The sequence below is a fragment of the Aythya fuligula genome, chromosome 20, assembly GCF_009819795.1.
Source record: "Aythya fuligula isolate bAytFul2 chromosome 20, bAytFul2.pri, whole genome shotgun sequence".
In the NCBI taxonomy this organism is placed as follows: domain Eukaryota; kingdom Metazoa; phylum Chordata; class Aves; order Anseriformes; family Anatidae; genus Aythya; species Aythya fuligula.
In genome coordinates, this window is record NC_045578.1 from 10,964,838 (window position 1) to 10,982,428 (window position 17,591).

Genomic DNA, 17,591 nt, shown 5'->3' on the forward strand with positions numbered 1-17,591 from the left:
ATGGGGGTTATCAGTGCTGATCCAAAGCAGAGCAGTAGGACAGGCACTGTTAGGACAAACCGCTGGCCTCCTGACCGCTGCTGGGAGGGAATGCCTCGTGCTGAGCAAGTAAGCAATGTAGCTCAATTGTTTGGGACAAAACTGCTAGAATATATATTAGAATATATTATATATATTCTCTTCCCTCTCAGCCACACAAGCATTACAGCAGAACAGCCTGTGACTGGCTCTACAGTCCAGCTTTGATTTTGCAGACATGTTTCAGATGTTCTTTCCCCTCTCTCCCCACGTACTTTTTCACTTCTTTTAAAGAGAGTTTGAGTTGTCCCTCTGACCAGCCAGCAAACAGATGCCTCTGGTGTTTGTAGATGGAGTATCAGAAGTAATGTAAAAAGCGGGATCTATATTCAAAACAACTTGTAGGCATGACTGAAATCCCATTTATTTCTGGTCAAAAGAATTCAATAAAAAGAAACTGGGCTCAGTCACGGCAATTTCCACTGTAACATTTAGAATTTAGCAGTAAGCGCTTGGTCCATGCTTAAGTTATAAATATTATTACAAGAGTGATGGATCTGAACATGTTTGGCTTTCGTTTCTGAAGTGCAAGTATGTGGTGTGCCTGGTATTATTGCTTGATAAAGCAATTTATCAATTTAAAAAAATATTTTAAAATTCCTGTTACAGATTATTCAATGACTGTAAGCAGTGAGTAAGCTCTCTCTTGCTCAGTACCAACTTTGCGGGGCTGTAAGCACGCCCTGGTAACAAACAGCAATCTGATTTCCAGCCTGTGCTTGGACTCGCCAGTTCGAGTCTGTCCCGACTTACCTGCCCAGCTGGGAAGTTCTTTAGGAAGTAAATACCGGCCTTTGGGATCGGAACTGTGGCGCTGATGAGCTGGCAGCCAGGCTCGTTAGCACTCAGCGAGGTGCTGAGCCCATGGAGCCCCGCTACGGGTTAGGGGAGCGAGGCTGTGCCAGAGGGGCAGTGGGGGCAGCTTGTGGAGGACGGGGCAGGGATGGGTTAGGTGGGGCACACGCGGGGCCACGGCACTGTGCTGCGTGCCGCAGCTGCTGGCATCGCTCGCTCGCGTCTGTGGCAGTGCCCTGGCTCGGGGCTGGCAGTTCTCTTGCCCAGGCCAGAGCGGCGTGGGTTGGTTTTTGAGCCCTGTCGCTCGCTCCTGAAGTTGTCCCGTGTGGATGTGTTCGGCTGCTCTACGAAGCTTTAAGTGCAGTAGGTGTAGGCAGAGTCCTGGCATTGTAGTTTGAAAGTACATGGCGTGGAAGGGGCTGCAAACGTCGCTTTATTGTGAGTCAAACCAACTATTACGTCCAATTCTGTAAAGCAGACCCCCGAGTGAGGTGGTAGATGCTTAAATGAGAGTGGCTTGTGACAGGCAGTACAAATACGTATGTAAAGGACAGAGGCTTATGTGGTTAATGCATTTATTTATTGATAATAGTATTTAACCATAATAAGCAGTAACAAGGAAAAAGTGAATGCGAGTGGAAGCGGATGGGATGGGGAGTGAATGGGGAGGAGCTGAAGGTGCGCACCACGGCGATTGCTGCCTGCATGCGGAGAGGCCGTACAAATTAGAGTTGTGTCTGCGGGCCATGCATTTTAAAAAATACCGCAAGTAACCTCTTTCTTAAAATGCATTTCTTCACTTTGTTCTGACTGCTCCTTTTCCTCTCCTCCACCCCTTTTTCTTACTTTTCCAGTGTTGGCTGTGGTACTTCATGCAGTGCAGCTCGCCGGCAGCAAGTTTAAACGTCGCCGGCAGTGTTTGGGTAGGGGCTGCGTGGGCAGTGCCGGCTGCTCCTCTGCGGAAGGCTCTCGAGCTCTGTCCACCACAGGGGCAGGGGCAGGGGCAGGGGCAGGGGCAGCCCACCTCCCCCATGCTCTGCAGTGCCCTGACTTGCCGAGACGCGATGTGTTCAAACCGCTGCGGTGCTGATAGCGTTGGCAGTCGGTACCTGCTGGTGCTGTAGAGCAATCCGACAGCCTTGGTCAGTTAGATTGGCAGCACGTTTTTCCAGGGCTCTGACTGTAATTGTGCTACAGATTGCCTGCGGAGAGCTTCTGTGATCAGGGAGAAATGCGGTGGGGCGCGTGGCGTGCGGGTGCCAGGCGGCGGTGTGGGTACAGCAGTGCCACGGCAGCGGGCACGCCGCAGACCGAGGTGAGCTCAGTCCATTGCCAAAATGCGCTCCCATCAGCGCACCAAAATGCGTGTTGTGCAGGGCTTGCAGGCAGCTGAACAAGGATAAATGTCCACGGAAGCCTCTAAAATAAAGATTTCTCTTCATCCTGACAGGTGTAAAGTTGGTGTTAGAATGACCTGAGCTTCGTTATGCTGTTTAAAATCGTATTGCTTTTCTCTTGGTACGTGATGGTGAAGAAGTAAGGGCAGCCGTAGGTTAGCCGTGGTGCTACCTGACCTCATGGCCATGGCCCGTGGCCCTGGACCGTGTTAAAAGTGCTCAGTAAGAGCCTGGGCCCTCATCGTGAGGGCTGGAGCAGGATCAGCGTGTCCTACTAGTATCTTGCTTTAATTTCCTGTTGTGTTTTTTTCTGTAAAGACTTGGAATCGCGCGTGTGTGTGAGTGGAATTTCTATGCTGGTTTTGATGTTGTTTGTAACACCAGAATGGTGATAGCAGAATCATTTCAAAGAATAGACGTTTTGATAAGTTATCTTCTGTTATTTCCTTAATTTCTTGGGACGTGGTCTGATGGTATTTGTTGCGGAATTATGAAAAAACAAATTGAGCTTTCTGTCGAAGAATAGTTGCAGGAAATTTTATGGAAAATTAAAATATATTGGGAAATGTGGGAATCCTTGGGCTCTAGTGAATGATTTTCTTTCCCCCGTTCTCTTTCATATGCAAATATGCTTTAGTAGGTGCAAAGAAAATTGCTTACTGGAGAACCTGGTAGTTTAGTTTCCTTGTCATTTTGGAATGGTGCTGTTCCAAATTTTAATCCTAAATCTATTCTTAGTTTTACAATAATATTTTTTTTCCTTATTCAGGCACCACCAGGCGGTGCTCTTATAGTTTTCTTCATTTTGCTACCTAAGTGCAGTGGCAGAATAGAGCCTGTGCTTAATGGGAGCAGTACGGCTGGGGATGATGTTGACCTGGCAGCCAGGTACTTACTTGGCTTTGGTCTCCATCGTTTGTTTTTCTGAGAAGCTGCTGACTTTCTCTTCCTTCTTGAAAGTGTTTATAGAGTTTCTTTTTATTTCAGTTAATACATTTGATTACTTAATTTAATGTAAATGCTTGCAACCACTGAAGAATATTTGTCAATGAACAGCCAAAACTCATTTCATAAACGTAGTAGCATTTTTCAGGCATGGGTAATCCTTGTGTGGCAGTTGCTGGTCTGTGCTGGCACTTGTTGATTTCCCTGGGTGTGCCTTGCAAGTCAGCCAGTTGCAGCTTAGGAAGGAGAGGCTGGCCTGTGGTCTAGCTCAGTGGACTCTTTAAGTGCTTTGGTTACTAGTTAATATGTTGAGGTTTACTACAGTTGGAAGAAATGCTGTGAGGGCTGCCCCGCAGGCCCTCCGCATCCCTTCTCGTGTAGGTCCAGCACTGCTGACCGGGGCGCAGCTCCCAGCGCGGCTCTCGGAACAGGGGCGGCCGCGGGGCTGCCCTTGGCAGCGAGCCCTTTGGCTTCCCCACCTTGGTTTGTTTCTAAAGGCCCAAAACAACCCGTCTGAAACTATCTGAGGGCACTACGTGAGAGCTTGCTCTCCCCAGAGGTTACACAGTGAGCAGCACAGAAGCGCTGTTAAAAGGGCTTTCTAATAGGGCAATATTACTTTTCCTTGATGTTTCTGTAAGTTCTTGTTGGCTTGCTCACTTCACATCTCTGATTCGGAGGGAGATTATCTCGCAGGTAGGTATTCGGGGAAGAATGGAGACAGATCAGCAGCTATTCCCAGGCTGCTTGCAATCCATCTCTCATAATTTCATAAGTTCCTTGGCTAGCACTTCTACGTAAGACGAGCAAGAGAATTTTCTGAATCTCGTAATGCTTCTGAATCCCCTATGCTTTCCCCGAGTGCTTTTGAAATCCTCTAGGCCAGACCTCCTTGATGTTGATTTGTAGCTGGTGGGTATGTTGATGAAGCAAAATCATCCCTTTTGTTATTGTTCTGACTGACTGAGGGGGCATGGATCAACTAGGTCATGGGAAGACGCGTGATATTGATAAAATTAATATGCATAATGTAATCCTGCACAAGGTTACGAATGCGGACTCTGTAGAACACTCTGCATCCTTGGCAGGCAAGCGTGCCCTGACTTCAACAGCTCTGCAGCTGGCCTGAACCATGGCTAATGCTTAGAAAGGTGCATCTGCAACTAGCTGCTAACTCATCGTATGCATATTAAAAAATAAAAAGTGAAAATAGTCAAAACACTAGAAGAAAAATTGAGATGCTGCTTCTTAACAAAAGTGAGGAGTCTTACAGTCAATTAGCATTTTTTGAGTCACGATTCCTTTTCTAATTACAAGGACGTATCCAGAACAAACAAGAATACACACAGGCTGAAAGTGACATCTTGGAAACTGAAGATCTAACAATAGTTTTCTTAACCGCACGTCTCCTCTAAGTCATCATTCTGGAAGCTAATCTCATTAACATGATGTACAGTTGAAGGACAATGGGGAGAGAAGTTCCCACATAATAATTGCTGTTAATTTAAGTCTTTGCAAAAACAGGGAGAACTCTGCTTTTCCTCATCCCTTATTCCTTCCACTGCTCTGAATTGGCCTAATGAGTTCACTTGTGACCGTCCACGACATTCTCTATATTTTTCTGTGATAGCGCCTAATCTTTTTTGACAAGTATAGTAAATATGGGAGTTGAAAGATTCAGTTTTAATTTAGGAGCTGAGTTTGGTTAAGGATGCTATTTCACAGCCAAGGAAGTGGCAGCCCACCAATGTGCCCGAACTAGCACTCCTGTGACAGTGTCCTAAATTGTTCGTATTTTATTTAGTGCTGCTTCAGAAGTGAGTATTCAGATTATGAATTGGAACCAAAGAATGTGAAATTAAGACCTGGAAAAATTATCTTCAGGTTTAAATCTTAATGCCATTATCAATTGCCATTTATCTTCCCCATTCAGCTCCAGATCGCTTCTCAAAAAGTGCCTGAGTGCGTCTTCTGTGGGTGCTTCTGTGTCAGTGGCTACCATAGGCACAGCACAAGTCCTGCGTGGGGCTGGTCTTTATGCATGATTATCCTGATAGAGAATGTAATAAAGCAATACTAACTGGCAAAAATATTAAAAAAAAAAATTAAAAAAATCCCATACATCATCTGATTTAATTCAAACAACTAAGTCAGAGTTCTAACAGCTTAACTGAAAGCGGGGTTTAATTATGAAGTGGAAAGTACCTTTTATTTACTTATTTATTAAGCTCTTAAAAATGGGTTAAGGTAGTAAAGTGCTTTTCCAGTGGGGTTCGTATTTGCACAGTGATTGTATTTGGAAGGTGAGGATTAAGGTCTTCCATTCCACTTTTGACCGCGGGGCACTGACATGCATAGCGAGCCCAGAATCTGAAGGGCAACCTTCCTTTTGCCCCTGCTGAAGGTAAAGATGACTTAGGTAATTTAGGTTTGGATTGTTTTGTTTTCTAAAGGATTTGAAAAGTAGGTGAATGTTGACAGAATCGGGACCAGCCTTGACCTACTTGTGGCTTTTTCTCTGTCTCTGTCTTGGGTTTGTCACATTATCATTTTCATGCTACTGTTTACTCATCTGAAGACTCACCTAAAATTTTAAGAACTGACAAGTTTGGTAATTTGAATGTTAAATCTGTATAATATTACCACTCCCACAATTGTTCCCAAGAAGATTTTGCCATCTTCATATGACTTGGTAAAAGGAATCCTTCTATAATAATGTTTATTTCATACTGAACTGCTGTTTAAATTTTGGGTCAAACCTGTTTTTGAGCCATTAACTTAATTCCCCTTTGAAACTTCATGTTTTCTTCCAAGAGTCTGTATTCCACCTTAGAGACCTGAGAAGACTGGAATTGCAGCCATGATGGGGATTTATGTTATCACAAGGCTTCTGACTCTTTCAGAATAGAGAAACACGTATTAGGATTTTCAGGTCAGTTCATGGGAAATCATTTAAAACTCAATATGGCTTTGAAACTAATAGGTTAGACAAGAGCCCTGCAGGTCTGTCTTTGGTGTTTCTTCAGGTGAAGTTGTGAAACTGAAATTGCTGCTCTGTAGGATATAAATTAATTTGGTTTATAACAATTCAGGATTTTATTGTTTTTGTGTGTTTTTTTTTTTTTGTTTTGTTTTTGTTTTGTTTTTTTTAGTTCATTTTGTTTTGTTTTTAGGAGAAAGAAATGCAATTTCCTTGTATTCTTGTAATATTTATATATTTACAATGCTGTGGGTCTTTCTTAAATCTTCATTAATATATACTTAAAAAAAAACAAGAAGAAAACTTTCCATGTTCCAAAAATAACCCACAACCTAGAGCATCTTTCAGGCTTTTGGGTTGTACTGGCTCTAAGTTCATTTTTCACTTGTGTTTTGACGCATCCCTTCTGCTCCTGCAGTAATTCAAAGAATGGCTGTGCAATTTCGGTCACATAGAAATCTTTACACGGGAGAAGAGAAAAAACAGAGCAATTTTCAGTACTTTACATGAATAAAATGTGCAGAGGAAGCTTCAGAAACCTGATGTCCTCTTGCCTTGTGCAAAGGGACAAGGAAACTGCCATTAATGTAGTTGTGCTCTTTACCACTACTGTCAAAATAGATAAAGGATTATCTTCAGTTAGAGTTGCCACTATGAAAGAAACTGTATTGTCTGTGAAAGAGGTAGCACTAAAAGAGCTTTTGTCAGATAGTGTTCCTGACAAAACAGACAGCACAGTTCGTTTTGTTTCTCTGCTCTTAATTTTGGTTTATTCAGCAGAGGAAGAATTGGGTCAGTGTTCACTGGGTCCATTGTGAAACGGTGGTGTTGGCAATTATGGGGCTGCACACGTTTAAGTGAGACTTTAATGTTAAGGGCTATGATTCTAATGTCTATTGCCGTCCGAGGCAGATAGATAACAAATATTGTTGCCTAAAATAATTTCTGGCAAGAGTAATGGAAATGAGAGTGGCAACTAATAAGTACTCTGTGTTGTAATGCAGTATTTTGCATTTTTTATAATGAATGTTCTGGATTATGATAATGGGCAGGATAAAAGCTGAAACTTGGAAGGTCAGTAAATAAGATTTGCCTCTTGCAGATAAAACCTTGGTGTATGGTCACTTGGTGTATGGTTCTTCATTCCTACCGAATTTTGGGGGTGAACATAAAAAGCAGTATTTCCAAAAATTAAAAGGCACTGTCAGCCTCATGCAACGAATGTGTCCAAGTCTGGAGGCTCAGTACACCAAGAGACACAATTATTTCCCTAGGTTGTAGCACAGAACACGGGACGGTGCTTATTCTGGAGCCAATTCCTGCATTTCAAATATTTGTTGCAGACTTGGGTTTGAATACTCTGTTGATTTTTTTCCTATGCTGGCAAACAGCCAAACGTGGTGGCACTGAAAAACTGGGATGGCTGCAATAGGGGGGGATTTACCTGGGAAGGTGAAGTATTGAACTAGGGAGGTGTGGCAGTGGCTCTCCGTGATTACGCGTGAGCCTCGTTAGAGTCATGAGGCAAGAGGAATTAATTGCTGCTTTTTTTGTTGTTTTGGTCCCCCCAGCCCCCAGGAGAGGGTGGCAGGGGGGACGAGAGGTAGACGGGAAAGCTTGTAGGGAGATCTGAGACGCCGTGGATGATTAGTGCTGGAAGCTAGGTATCTATCTAGGGGATATGACCAGAGGTTTTATTAACCTACTTTCCTGTGGAGGTACAAAAATGTTCTAGGAACTGTGCCAAGGCCTAGAGGCTTGTTGGACATGGAGAAGAAGGTTTGACATTTGGATTTTCTTTGGTTGGCTGGTGGGAATGGGAATGGAGGTCAGTGAATTGGGACAGCAACGTAGTAGGTCATGGAGATACGGTGTATGTTTGGGGGGAAAGAAAGGAACAAAAATACGTGGGGATTTATATGTCTGTTGGGCATGTTTATTTGTCAGCATCACAGACTTTACAGAGCCATGATATTGACTGAAAAAAAAAAACATATAAAAATAAAAAACCCCAGAATGAATGTCCTGTGTAGTGCAGTAGTTACTGTAGCTATTGTTCATGTTGGCGGTTGGGAAGTAAATAAAAAGGTCTCAAGCATAGCCAGAAAATTTCATGTAAACAGGGAAATAAATTTGATTTGAAAAGCAGTTTCAATTTTAAGCTTCCATGAAGGAAGACAAATTAAACATTTTTAAAGATATTAACCATAACAGTATCCCTTTAATTTTCTATCCTTTTCTTTTAAGTAAGATACTCTGAATCAATTTTTGTTCAAGGAGACGGATTTTTTGCAGTAATCAGTTTTGCTTTTAGCTCTGATTTTTAAAGAATAAGTGATAATGGCGCACATGCTCGAGGGTGTGATTAGAGCGCAACGTTAAAAGGCTTTTTAGGACATCTACAGCTGAAAAAGGAGCTCTGGAGAGGTCTGCATTTGGCAGCTGAGCAAGACAGGAATAAAGCATACCTTTGAAGTGTGATATGAAGAACGAGTTGCTTAACCCTTTCACATGAAATACCTTCTGGTGAGAGTTAAATCTAGGTGCTTTCTTTGGGCTCATCTTGAAGTTATCTGTGAAATCTGTTAACTCGTATCCAGTCTTTTCTCTCCCTGAATGAGCCACCCAGCTCAGCAGAGCAGAGCAGAGCAGAGCGCCTGTCCTGGGGCTGTTCCGGGGAGACCCGGCTGCTCGGAGAACTTCAGGTGCAGGTTTTTTGGGACACCTGGCTGAGGGGTACCTTGCAGTATTCTGCACTTTGAGGTAATTTACGGAGATGCTGAAAGTACACATCTGTAGTAATTACTAATATAGGTGTTAGTGTTGTCTTTTTTAATTACCTTAAAGATTTTGTCTTATGTTCAGTGTTCTTAAAACACAAATAAACCAGCATTCAGATGCAAATTCCTGAATGTGAAACTTATTTTTACATGCGTAAGTTTCAGGAAAATACTTGGCTGGTAGAATATATGTTTGTAGATTTCAGGCGAGCTTAAGGGCAGCATGTGCCATTGCCAACTGACAACAAAGCAAGCTGCTGCTTTATGTTGCAAAGGTGCGTTTTGGAGAAGTCAATTATGCATCCAAGAGATGGCAACAGGTATTGTGTCTTCTAGTGGTGGCTATGCTGTTGCATCCTCTGATAGATCTCTTGCCTCTGACTGTCGTTTGCACTGCCTACATAGTCCCTTACTGCTCTTACACTGACAGGTCTCAGTTGCCTGTGTCTCGAAGTTAAGTGTAAGCAAAAGCAAAGTTTTGCTCAGTAGTATCTTCTCAGCTGTTGTCTTCTGTTTGCTTTCATATCATATCTCTTAAAATAAAGATTTTTTACCCACTATTAATATTTCATTTCAGCATCTTTGAAGTATTGCCAACTGGAGACTGCTGCATAGTAATGATGGCCTGAAAGTCATTATCAGCACATCAGTTTCTTAAATATCTCCAAAAATAACAGCTGTTCTTTTTGATAATGTGTCTTTTAACAATGAAGCCTTTTCTTTATTTTTTTCCGTGCCCATGTGCTGCTATCAGCAGTGACTTTCACTCGGTGTTCTCTTTCAAACTCTTTTAGAAATGGGTTAATCTTCTGTGCTGCAGCTACTAGGAGCTCTTTGTAGGTAATGATTTGCATCAGGAGTATAAACAGATTTTGTGGAAACCTTTTTTTTAAGTCAATGAACAGCTGGTGAAAATATGAGGGTACACTTGTGTCAGTGTTTGTGTCTTACATGTGCCCGTCTTGTGGGCCCTGAGTAGCTGCTTAGTATGAGCAGATATTTAATATAGCTTGCAAGTAGGATAATAAGGAATTACTTAATTTATCCCTAGACTTTGATCTCTGTCCACTGCATGAGTACAGGATCCTCCTTTTGTCAGAGCCCTTCCTTTTTCTGGTGGTAGTCGTACTCAGGTACCTTGTACTTCCCTAACCTCAGGTTCTTCATTCCCGATGATGTTAAAACCGTCCGATCTGTTGATTTCCATCCGTTCCTATTTCTGTAGTGGTGAAAGTAAAGTGAAGACAACAACATGGCACTGCTGTAATATTTTCCTCCTTCTCCTAACTCATCTGTGTGTGGCTTTCCCTTTAAACAGAATAATTAAAATGATGAATATCTCCTTTAAACTGGAATCTATCAGCTTTTGCATCTCTTAAACAATGTATGTACAGCCAGAGGGTAAAAGACATTATAATGCCATGCTAATTGTGTGCGTGTGTATGCTCAGCTTCTCTTGTGAAAAATCCAACAAAAACAAAACCTGTCTTCTGATGGCAGCACGCAGTTAGCCACCGCTCCCACTTCTCCTTGCAAGGGAAGACAAAGTCACCCCGCTGCCAGGACAGGAATTAATGTCAGTGCTGTGGGTTACGACCCGCTTTGAATTCGGACTTGGCACACAGGGGAAGAAGAAACGTAAGTAAATTTTAGAAAGGAGAGTCCTCAAATCAGTGAGCTTTGGTTATCCAGAAGTGAAAGTTTGTTTTCAGCTAGAGCTCAGCTCGCCCTGCCGTTAACTGGTAGGGGGAGGCATTGCTGGGGCTCATGTCCAGTGCAGGCCCCCTGGGTGAGAATAAGACAAGACTTGGTAAAGCAGCTACTTTGCTTTTACTTAAAAATTCAGTATATGTTTGGAAATTAATTAACACAGTGTAATTTCCTTTTTATTCTTGAAATAAGAAATCTGTTAATAAATATATATGTGTAAATGTTTTATATTTGTAATGATTTCATACACTATCTACATGCTTTCCCTGCCTCTCCTCTCCACTAACCAACAGTCCATTAAATTTTGCTGATCAGTTTTGTAGTGCTTTAGTAGGGCTTATTATCTGTCAATAATTCTGCACAGATATATTCTGGACCAGATATTCTGGATCTGATGGCCTATTCCTGTATGTAAACTGTATGTACCCGATGAAACATTTCCCAGATAAGTGATGTGATAACCACACACCCTTTCTCTGCTATTTGACTAGTCTTGGGAATCTTTTGGTTTTGTGAGCTTATCTAACGTTTTTTTTTTTTGTTTTGTTCCATTTTAAAATATATTTTGCGAGCTTTTGTTATAGTAAATGTATAAGATGCCTCTAAGCATTAGGCAGACTAAAGCAGAGCTCTTTTACCTATTAACCTCAATAGTTTAAAATAAAACTGTTTGTAGCATCCTGGATTTGTTGTAGTGCTGTGTACTCAAAAAGCGGTGTATCAAGTATCACATACCCTTGAATGCAAGTTGCATTATTTGCTTAAAAGTGCTGTATCAAAGGTGCTTGGGTGAGCAGCTGAAATGCTTGTGGGACCATGTTTGTTGCATGTTTTAGGGTAAGGCTTTCTGGGGAAGGTATTTATGATTAAAAGAGTTGAACAACTGAGGAAAAAAGTTCTTTGACTAGTAAAGGGAACTTGGAATGTAATCCTATGAAGCCCCCCTGCCACCTTCTGATAAGTCTGGGTATAAATTCGTGGGCATTCCCTGTAAACATGAGGGAAGGTTTGCTTCCCTCATAGAACAAACTCAATTAGCGATTTTCCCACAACGCCCTCTGAGAACATTCTTTCATTATCTTGTTGCTGTGTAATAATTGCCATGCAGCAGTCACAGACTTGTTTTTCTAGCAGTTGAAGCTACGGAGCAGTGCGTATGTGTTGACCTGGATTTGGAGAGGAAAAGTTACAGTTGGCATAATCTCTACCTTGAAAAGTTGCCAGCAACAAGGTGGAGAGTTGCTAAAGACTTACAAAGGGTAATTGAAAAGGCCAAATGCCTGCAAGAATTCTGTTCGATAAGCATTGGCTTTGGCAGGTAGAGCTCTGGGTTGTGCTCTGTTCCTAATGAAATTGTACTATTTCTGGAGCAAGTAGCCTATAATGTAAACAGCAGCTACAATTTGTGTGGAGTGTCTGTTTTCTTAGTACCTTTTATGTCAGATTTTTACTTTTTATGTAGTTCTTAAATATAGTAAGACATATACATGTGCATTACTTATGATCAGCAAAAAAAAGGGTTCTTATGGAGAGAAGAGTGCCCCTTCAGCTCGGGGCTGTAACTCAGGAGGTGCAGTCCCTGTTCCTGGCGCTGTCCACGGGGTTGCATCATGGCTGAGGGCCTGGTTTCGTGCTGCACCTAACCCTGCTTTGGAAGCTTTAGCTGTGGATACGAACAGTACGAACCGAAAGCTGACAATTGTAAAGAACATTACAATAATACTGTTGTGGGGTTTTGTGCTACAGTGTAAGTGGACATATTCTGCTGTGTATTGGTTTATGTGAATGCTCAAAGTTAGTGTTGTTTTAAGAACTTTTATAACCTTAAAGTCTATGCTTGATAAAAGCTTATTTTGTTGAACTCAGCAAAACTATTGATTTTTTTGCCAATGATTGCAATCAGTTGTTTTATTATACTAAATATGGCAGGTTGCCTGTCTAAGGGAAATATTTTAAGGGATCACGGATTATACCTTGATGTTTCCTAAAGTAAGACAAATAGTTTTGTATTGCTTACCTGTATCTTCATCTTTTTACTCCTTTCGTGTTTGTGTTTCTCTTCCCCCTTTTTGGCCAGGGGGATAATTTCTGTCATGTTTATAAAAAGGCAGAACTGATCAAACTGATGTTACAGAGCAAGCAAGCTGCTCAGAAAAACAGCATGGTATCAAATACATTGGGAAGACAAGAAAAGAGAAATAATTTTCTGTAATATTTTGGCTGTAGTAGTCTTGGTATTACCTGTAGCAGTAGGTGGTAGCGCTACAACAAATAGTTGTGGTTGCTCACCATTTTTAAGTGGCTGAATCACAAAGCCAATTAGTGGAAGTGGAAATTAGTGTTTGCACTGGGGACAGCACTCCTGTGTACTAACGAACTGGTAAGGTAATAGAGGGAGAGCATCTTGATCTCGCAAGAAACCTTTCTGAGTGTTACCAAATGTGTGGTTTGACAGTTTTTGCAGCTTCCTGTCCTTCCACGGCCATGCCGGTGAAGCGGAGCAGGGGCAGCGGTCGGAGCTGTGTGAGCACGGCCAGGAGCCTGCTCCTCCGGGCAGCTGGGCTGCTGCCCAGAGCCAGCGGGAGATGCCCTGAAGGACTTGTAACTGCTCTGAAAGCAAAATGTTTGACTCGGTTTAATAGAGCTTTTTTGCCATGGTTTGTGCAGTATAATAAAAAATTCCTAAAGAGCTGGGTGTTCTCACAGTATCACCAGGAATGACAGAATCCTCAAAGGCGTGATGAAAGCTGAACCAGATCTTCCTTGACTTTTTTTCCCTCCAGATTATATTTATGACTTCAGTTTTTGCCCCACGCCTATATAGCGCTTCTTGTTATTTTGGGTTTAAGTCTTAGACTCTCATCTCTTTATCCCCAGCCACAGCTGATGCTTAATAAGAGGAGCCTTTGCAGACGTCAGTAGTAGCTTGCAGGAGCGCCCCATTGACTGTGTGCGGAGTGATGGACAGGTTCCCTGCCTGCTGTTCACTTCACTGCTGGATTCACCTAGGGTGTAATATCCTAACAAAGCAGAGGAGGGAATTGAAATGTGTTCTTCTGAGAACAGCAGTAAGCAAAGCTGCCTTTCTAGTTGTTCTCTCAATTAGCTCCTAGGAGATTTTCATGCTTTTCTAGTTCCTCTTGGGGATACGTGACCTGATAGCTTATTGCTATAAATAATTATTTTACTAGTACCGAAGTAGGTACTGTATACAAGCAAAAAGCAACATTTTCAGCATCTTTATTGGATGTAAATGCCAGTTTTTTGGAGGCTTCTTTCTTTATTTTTTCCTCTTTGGAATGCAGTCCTGACGTTTCTGATCTCCATAACTTCGGCTGTTGGTTTTGTGCTGCCCCTTGAAGTACAGCTGCTGTGAGTGGCGCAGAGCTCCCAAGCCAGGGCGAGGGGGTGAGAGCAGCTGGCATCGGGCTGCAGCTGAGGGGAAGAGGCTGAGGGGCTGCTTTCCTGTGGGGTGCTGCAGGTGATCATTACTAGGTTGTAGAAGGGGGTTATTTAAAAGAAAAAAGAAACTAGCCTCAAATACATACGCACCGGCAACCCCGTTTATCTCCGTCCTTTATCACAGCCTACAACAGGTGCGTTAGGAAAAGGCTATTCACATGCACCAATTTTTGCAATTTGTGAAGTTTGGCTTGAAAAGTCACCGGTCATGACGACAGGCGCTTTGACGGAGCTGGCCGAGCCGGTGGCTAGCTGGCAGCAGAGGTTTGTTAGCTGCTGGAGGTGGGACGGCCACGTGCTGCAGGAGTGGAGCAGCCCAGCTCAGCAGCAGAGACCTGGAAGCATTCCTCCGTGAGCCGCCCAGCACTCGTCTCCTGCGCTGGGGCTGCTCGTGTGGAGAGGCAGCAGCTGCTGCCCCGCGTGCAGCGGGCACAAACGCAACGTGCTGTGAAATTCCTGCGCTGCCATTCCACTTCATTAGAGTTATAGTGTTACCAGCTACAGGCATGGCTGGTCTTTGCATGAATAACACCAAACGCTACTTGGTGAGTTTTACCTTAAAACACGACCAAGATACAGCACGGATTTAAAACCCGGTGTATGGGTGGTCAGCGCCACTGCTGTCGCGTTCTTGTCGCACGCTGGGACAATCTTTGTTCTCGCAGGGCCTGGAAGAAGGCAGATAGGAAGTTTCTGAGAGGAAATGTGGTTAAAGGGTGGCTGGTAAAAGTAACCCCTGGAGGTCATGGAGCTGTGCTGCTGGTGAGCGTGCAGCCCGCGAGGTGCTGGTCACGGGCAGAGCAGGATGTGGCCTCAGCACAGATGAGCGCTCCCCCTCGCTCAGTTAGGAATGAGCTGGCAAGCAAGTGGAAACTTGCTTTGGTATTTATTCCTCTCCCAGCAGATCGGTTTCATCCTGCCTACTGACAGGTTGCATTTCAGAAACAGCTCTGTCGCCTGCTGTAATTTCCATGGCTTCTTCTTGGTGCTGCTGCAAGTGTGAGACCCGAACGTGGCCCAAAATCCTCCGTGTGGAGCCGTAGTGGGGCTGCTTTTTGTCCCTGCGTATGCGGTCCGCAGTGCGTTCTGTCTGAAAGCCCTTCGGGCTATCAGTGATAACAGAGCACCTGACGGCCGACACTGCTGTAATGCAAGCGCTGCCAGCCCAGCAGTGCAGAGTCGTCCCGGTGCCTTTTGTCAGTAGGTGTTTTGGTCGTTGTTAGCCTCAAAAAGTACTTCTCGGTGACTTCTGATGGCTTCCCCACAGCGCATTTCAGCTTCTATTAGCACATTTGCTTTTTTTGTATCTTTCTAAGGGTTTTATCTGGCAAGCATTGATTTCCTCTGTCTTATACTGAAACTGTTTTAGAGAAGCTGCTCATCTACAGATTTTTTTTTTTGTAGTTATGCTTTAGAATACTTGTGTTTTCTAATGAAAAATAATGAAACTAAACCACACATTGTCATTTTCTTCCCCTTATTCAAAAGTAGTTACAGAGTATGTTCTTAGCATGCTATAATATAGCACAGCATAAAACTACTACAAAATATTACTGTGACAGTTTTCAGTTGGATAATTTTCATAGCCAGGACAGCAGATGAACTGTAGCTTTACCTGTGCTGTTGAATATAACACAGCTGAGGAAGGTGCTTGTGGACTGCCCAAATATTAGCGGTCATTTGTCAGATACATCAAAAGATATGTTCAAATTGCCTAAGGTCTCAGCTCCTGCCTCTGTGTCATACTGAAGCTTTTCAGCCTTGTGATCCACTCGGGAATTTCTTCCCTAGCCCTGCAGGTCTCCTGATGGCAGTGTCTTGTGTGTGTGCAGCACTCAGCAGGTGTCGGAACTCCAAAGGAAAAAATTAGCAGTTCGGGAGCATTTGTAGCACAATCAGTGCAGATCTTTCCTAATGTAATTTTACGCCTTTTTTATTGGAGCAAGAATATATCCATTTAATGCCCAGGAATCAGCTTTTAAGTTTTCTTATACAGGTTAGAGGATTGGTGCTTGGATTTTTTTTTTTTTTTAATTTATTTTTTAGCTTTTAGAAAGGTGGGGTGAGCCAGAAAGGCTGCCTCTGAAAGCAAGGCCCCCAGTAATTAGCTGATCAGTGGTGCTTGACCTTGTGAGCAGTGGGAGCTCTCAGCTCGTGCTGGGATCAGTCTCTGTGAAGCTGTGAGCTTTGCAGCAGCCCTGCTGGGTGGCATTCAGAACCTGCCTCTGCTGTAATCCCAAAGCCACAGCCCAGCCTGAAATGTCCCCTACACCCGATGAACAGTACTGGGCCTTGCACATGAGCTCGCTCAGGTTCCTACACGGTGTGAGGGAGGGTTTTTTTTAGTATGACCAGTGGTGAGTGCCGACTTGTGTTAGCAGTGGATTTTCTGTAGCTTTTCCAGTTTTCATTCCCTTTCTTGCCAGAGGCAAGAGGCAAAGTTCCTGCACAACATAGGAAGCAGGCTGTGAATTTAAAGAATTTTTCCGATTATTTTCAGCTTTGTGTTTCCCAACACAGAAATAGTCTGGCATCAATTTTCCCAACTTATTCTCCCCTATTTAAAGTGTAAATAAATAGTGGCTGTTCTGGAAGTGGTGTAGCTGAGTGTGCTGGGATAGCTCCCCATTGACTCCCAAACGGTGGTGCCAGGGGCTGCTTCTGATGTTTTGGACTTTATTGGTGTGTGTTTTGAAGACAGAGGTGCTGCTTGGAGATAGGACCTCTTTGTTTAGCCAGTTCTCATTTTGTATTTAAGTGCTTAAAACAGCAGAGACCTGGGACAAAAGAGAAAGCTTTCTGTGATATCTGCATGAGGTTCACGTGACAGAAAAAGCAGCAACTTTTTAAGGTCAAACGTGGTCATCAGGATCCATGGCTGGATGTAGATTCTTACATGGTTAGAGGAGTGTGCTGAGAAGAAGGTTATTTTGGTCATCCCAGTAAAAATAAGCAGGAAAAAATAAAAGGTTCCGAATGACTGAAGATCTAGAAACCCTGTTTTGTAGTGAGATTCATGCAACCTCACCTTAAACACAGTGATAGGGAGTTGAGGCACCATAATCTCCTTGCTCTAGTTCTTTGGTTCTCATTATAAAATTCTATTTTCAGTATCTAATTAGTTTAAATTAAAACACTTGCCATGTGCAAAGCACCTTATAATTTCTGAACTACTATACTTACATCCCATAAGCTCTTTGGGAAAAAGACAGGTGTCATGCCCACCTTACACTTGTGGAAACTTAAGAGTCCATGTGCTGTTGCATCTCCAGATGCAAAGTGATTTAGGGATAGATCAAGTAATAGCCTTATACTTGCCATTGTGCCGTCTGAAAGGGCTTATTAAAGTTTTCACCCTGTTTTGGGAGGAAGAAGAAAGCAGTAGTCCTGACAAAATCAAATCTCTGTAGCTCAGACATGTTTTACTCGTAATAAGGTTTGCCT

General features: G+C 43.1%; 1 protein-coding gene across 3 annotated transcripts in view; it reads left to right on the plus strand.

Moving 5' to 3' along the window:
- Positions 1 to 17,591, plus strand: part of NLK (nemo like kinase) — a 46,957-nt gene that overhangs the window by 5,230 nt on the left and 24,136 nt on the right. The window lies entirely within an intron of this gene.